Below are 6177 nucleotides of genomic sequence, written 5' to 3'. Positions count from 1 at the left end.
GTTAAAGTTATTTATTTTTTTCAACAAGAACATTTTTTACTTATAGCATAGTTCAGAATACATAGTTCTAAAAGATATACATAGAACACTCCATCTGAGAAAATAGAATACACATTTTCCTCAAGTACACACAGAAGAATCCCCTGGTTACATCACATAAAAAGAGACCGTAACAAATATTACAAATTTAAGAAGACTGAAAGCATACCAAGTATATTTTCTAACCACAATGGCGTAGAAATAAAGATCAGCAGTAAAACAAAGCTGGAAAATCTAAAATGTAAACATTAAATATTTAATATGTAAATATTAAAGAACACACTACTGCACAAACAGTGGGACAAATAAGAAATCAAATGGCAAGTCAAAGTATGTCTAAAACCAAAGAAAAAGAAAACACAATATTCCAAAACCTATGGGACACAGCAAAGGCAGATGTAAGAGTGAAATTTATGCTCTATATGCTTGTTTTAAGAAAAAAAAGTTCAAATAAACAACATCAAATCACAAGGAACTAGAATAGGAAGAAATTTAGCTGAAATTTAGTAGAGGAAGGAAATAAAGAAAAATAAAAAATAAATAGAGACCAGAATAAACAATTACATAACAGAAAGTAATGACCAGTCTTTCCAGAAAAAAATAAACAAAATTAACAAAGTTTAAGATATTTTAACTAAGGGAAAAAAAGACTCAAAATCCAAAGTGAGAAATAGAAGAGAGGACAATACAGTCGATGAGCCCAGAAATAGAGTGTGATAACAGATTACTATAAATAATTATATATTAACAGATCAGATAGCTTAGAAAAAAGCCCAGATAATTCCTGAAAATGTACAAGTTACTAAGATTGAATCATGAGTCTTAAATCCAGAAAAAGGAAATCTTAGATCAGTAAATAGAAAGTTGAATTAGGAATAAAAAATCTGCTGGCATAGAAAAACCACATGGCCTCACTGGTAAATTCCACCAAACATTAAAAAAAAAATAATGACAATCTTTATCAAAATCTTATGAACAATGAAATAGAGGAAACACATTCAAAGTAATTTCATGAGGCCAGCAGTACCCTGATTCCAAAGCAGTACAAAAACAATACAAGAACAAAAAAGTCTAGTCTGTCTGATGTAAGTGTTGCTACTCTTCCTTTTGACATCCATTTGTATGATAAATGTTTCTCTAAGCCCTCCCTTTCAATCTGCAGTGTCTTTAGGCCTGAAATGAGTCTCTTGTAGACTTAATTTCATTTTAAAGGCAATAATTTGTTGATAAATATATTTAATAATCTAATACATCATATTTGGGTTTATGAATAAATATCAGAGTATAGATTTAAGATGCATATTATAAGAAAAAAGTGCCATTGTGACCCAGTGTGTAGAATTCTTGCCCTTTACTCTAAAAATAAATTAACTGATCTTTAAAAATAATTGTTTTCATTTTGTTTCTAACTGAACAGGTAAGGGAGGAGATTCAAGCTGTTATTTGAAAAGTCTGCAAATAACATAGTATGCAATGTAATTTAAAAAATTTCCCGTAATTCTAAACCATATTTAATAATCATTACATTTGTTTATGCTTTTCAAATTGATTTTTGAAGTTCTAAATATACACACGAATTTTGATTTGATGAAGAGAAAATTGAACAAAATTTGCAGAATTATATCATTATGCTCCTAGTTTCCTTATTGCATTTCAACATCAGTGTTCCTTGTGCTTCCTGCCTTTAACAAATGGTCAATTATGGATATAAATTAAACAATATTTGACTGAGAATTAAAAAAAACCACCAACAACAGTGTGCTGTTTAAAACTAACATGCTAGCTAGAATTATCAACTGAGTCAGAAACTAAGTGACTGAGTCATGAGCCAGGTCATCTGACATCCTCCAAGCACCAAATATGTGCACTTGAGGATACATGGAAGGTCTTAAACTATTCCCTTTTAAAGGAAACATTTCTTAAATAATTATATTTTTTGATCCAAGTAATAGAAATTATAATAGAGATAAATATTACCTTTAATTATGGAAATTGTAAGACCTGTGAACCAATGGTGGGGAAAAACTATTTTAAGCCAAATCTACAGTTTCCTCATGAGAAAACTGAGGCCCAAAAAGTTGATCCCTTTGCCAAATGTTTAAAGGTAGTTAGATTTTTAACACAGAAAGCAACTCATAGATATTTGTTGTATCTCATTGTCATATTTGGCATTGATAGTTTTAAATCATTATTTATTATTATTCATGCTAATACTATATTTTGTCTTATATTATCTCCATTATTGTTATTAAATTGGGATAATAAAATGCAATTCCTCTTCTTAGGATAATTAGTTGTTATTAGTATCAAAGTTACAGCAATTTTGAAATTTGAAGGGGAATCACTAGCATTTTCCATGTGTGAGGATTAGAGTATTGCTTTTCTGCTGTGATACTCTGCAAGGTTTTGTGTATAGCCTTTGACTCATTATTTGACTAACCTATGCCATTCTCATGTATTTAAAAATCTCAGAATTTCTGGCACTGATTTTTCAAACAATATTTTAGTAATTTGGACTCAAGGGCTGATTTAAAGTATAACAATGAAATAAATGAGATATTAGTAACCTTTCTGGCAACTCAATTTCTTGCACAGAGACAACCCCAGCTTTGGAGAGAAAAGTTCACATTTTCTATTCTTGGTTTGTTTTATTTTGTGCTATCAGTGAAAGTCCAAAGGAAAGTAGAAATCACAAAGTATTTAAAAGAGAGAATTAAATGCACAGAATGGGTTTCCATGGAAAGAAGAGGACTTATAAGCCAAACAGAGGAGGTAAGGCAGCTCTGAGATTAGTACCAGCAAGAATCTACTGCCATCCCTGGTATGATGTCAGAGGATGTGGATTTGGGAAACATGGCAGGATTCCTTGGCCTGTGTTGAGCTTTCTAGGAGACATAGTCACTAATGAAGAAGCCATCCAAGGCAGTGAGAGAATGCCTTCTATCTTCCTTCTGCTGAGCAGTCTCTCGTTAGTACTTCACCTTGTCCTGGCTCAGATGGAAGCATCACCCATTTCTTCTATCTGTTCTTTCCTCTTCTGCTCTGAAAAATGTTGCTAGTGATATAGTACAGAAATGAGGAAAGTTCATGAAACTTATTTTCTTTTTAAATGAACAATGGGAGAAGTGTTAGTTACTTCTTGTACTGAGATTGCAATGTACTTTCAACATTTTGTCACAGTTGCTCACTTGAAGATGTGCCTCCCACAATAGGTCGTAATATTCTTGAGGAGAGAAGCCATCTTTTAATTTCCAATTCCTACAATATCACTTTGTATATATCATGCACCATGTAAACACACAGAGGATGGAAAATTTACCTGCCATTTCCCATGCTTAAATGTTGTCTGTATGACAAGACCTAGGATCGGAAGAGTACGTGACCATGGTAGCAATCCCTGTGTCTCATATTATACTTTCAGATTCTCCATTTCCTTGGAGAGTTTTTGCTAATGTCACTTCATATGTAAGGAAGACCATTGCATTCCTTAATAAACTCAAGCTTCTACATCTGAAGATTAGGACTACACAGAAAAATCTCTATAGGGAATACAGTATAACTACTTCTTTACACACACGCACATGCACATGCACAAACACTTCCCCCTTGATTGCTAATTTTGGTAGATTTGGTTTAATCTTTTTATCTGAGTCAAGAGTCACTAACTGCCTGCTCAATTAACATGGCCTAAAAAAGAATGAACAAATATTGCCCCACATCACCGTATGATTTGTTAGAATCATGGTCTTTATTAGGCATCACTAGATTTATAAGCCAAAGTATATTGTGCTTTCTTCCCTGCCTCAGTGTCAGGAAATATTTGTAAAGCATCAGGAACAAAGGGAGCTCGTAAGCTGCTCTGTCCTTGCTGGCTTGCCTGGATTTAACAGGTGGAATGCTGACATTGAGGTCATTATTGAAATATGTGTTCTGTTGACTCTGGCTCCTGATTTGGTAGAGCTACAATCACTTTCAGGTCCTATGTTCAACAGAAGTTTCCCAGGTAAACTCTGTAAATGTACTCTGGACCATATAGTTTTCCTCCCTTGTGTGTGTTTATTCCACAAATGTTTATTCAGTGCCTGCCCTTGCCCTGTATTGTATGCTGAGAATATGAAGAAGAAAAAAATGCCTTGTATTTGGTCCTTGAGAAGCAGAGTCTAGTGGAGAGTGAGACCCAAGCATATCCATAGACAGTATACAAGCTGTTCTTTTTTCTTTTTTTAAAAAAGATATTTATTTATTTATTTATTTATTTATTTATTTATTTATTTATTTATGAGAGAGACAGAGAGACAGAGAGACAGAGAGAGAGAGAGAGAGACCTAGGCAGAGGAAGAAGCAGGTTCCCTCTGGAGAGCCCAATGCGGGATTCGATCCTAGGACCCCAGGATCACACCCTGAGCTGAGGCAGATGCTCAACCACTGAGTCACCCAGGTATCCCTGTACAAGCTATTCTGAACTATGTGGAGAAACAAGGTACTCTAGAGGGTTGATGTACAGGAGGTTGTATATGAGTCAGTGAGATGAGAAATGTATTCTACACCAGAAAAATATTTACAAAGACATGGATTTACAAAGCCTGAGAGAGCATGAGGTTTTCAAGGAGCTACAGTGATTACTTTTGTTGGAAAAGGGATAGGAGGGAAAGTTGAGATTAAGACTGAAGGGGTAGACTGAATCCAGAATGGGGTTCCTTGTCTGCCAGCTAAGGAGTTGAGACTTTTATCCTATAAGTCATGAGAAGCCACTGAAAATTTTTGAGAACGGTACTAATATTTCAAAGATCTTCCTGTTAGCAGTGCAGGGAATGGTTTGGAGAGTTTAAAAGAGTTTAAACATAGGAAATCTAGAAATAAATTTTAATACTCAATGAGGACTGTTTCACTTGAAACTCATTAAATAGATATCATATTAAAAAGAAGCCAGAATGAAATTAGTCCCTGGGTGTACATGGAAGAAAAAAAAGGGGTCATGGGCTGTATCTTCAATGATGATGAAACAGGTTACTGGAAGGGCAGTAAAGGGATAGACACAGGAGAAAGGGATAAACACAGGAGAAAACTGAAAGTCAATGAAACTGGACTTTAAGTCAATAGTATGATGAAAGAGACATATAGGATGTTGCTGTGAGTTGAATAGTCCCCCGCCTCCCCCATTCATATGTTGAAATCCTAACTCCCAGTACCTCAGAATGTGATCTTGTTTGGAAATGGAGTCATAGGATATAGTTAGAATGAGGTCATACTGGAGAAGGTGGACACCTATTCCAACATAATTAGTGTCCTTGTAAAAAGGAGACATTTAGACACATACACGTAGGAAGCATGATGCCACGTGAACATGAAGGCAGGGATCACGATGACGTGTTGATAAACCAGTGGACACTAATGATTGGCAGCACAATGCTGTGAGCTGGCAGGGAGGCATGAACTAGATTCTCCCGAGCAGCCCTCAGTAGGAGCCAACCTTGCCAACACTTTGACCTTGGACGTCTAGCCTCCAGAGCTGAGAAAATACATTTCTGGGTAGCTTAAACAACCTAGTTGGTGGTACGTTGTGATAGCAGCCCCAGGAAACTCAAGCAGACATTTCTCAGGTTCCCAGCTTGAGCAGTTTCATTTTGTAGTAAGAAACATATGATCTTGATTTCTACCCATTTTGTGTCCTGTTTTTTTTTTCTTGCCTTCCTCATAAATTTGGAGACTGTTGATTTTATTAGTGCACTTTTACTATTCTTACCAATCGTGTTTGAAGTTGAAAAAGGATAAAACCATGACTTCTGGTGCCAGTATTGATTCCTGTTTTAGACACTATTGGTTTACTATATAGTGCCAGCACTAAATCACTTGCAGAACTCTGCTAAAAATTTGGAAAAAAATTAATATAACATTGCATGTCAAATATACTTCAGTAATAAATATATAAAAAAACAAAGCAGCAAAAAAGTTTTGAAAAAAGTTTGAGAAATCCCTTTAGATTGTTCATATGTCTGAGCCACATAGCTCTGGAATTAATAAAAATAAAGTATATTCCTTGCTAATATAGTTACATGCTTCTAACTTGTCATGCAATTTGATGGTTTATTGCTTTAGAGTACTTTAAACTCCACCTTTAAAACAAAACAAAACAAAACA

The sequence above is a fragment of the Canis lupus genome, chromosome 14, assembly GCF_003254725.2.
Source record: "Canis lupus dingo isolate Sandy chromosome 14, ASM325472v2, whole genome shotgun sequence".
NCBI lineage: Eukaryota > Metazoa > Chordata > Mammalia > Carnivora > Canidae > Canis > Canis lupus.
Note: the sequence above shows the minus strand (reverse complement) of the source record.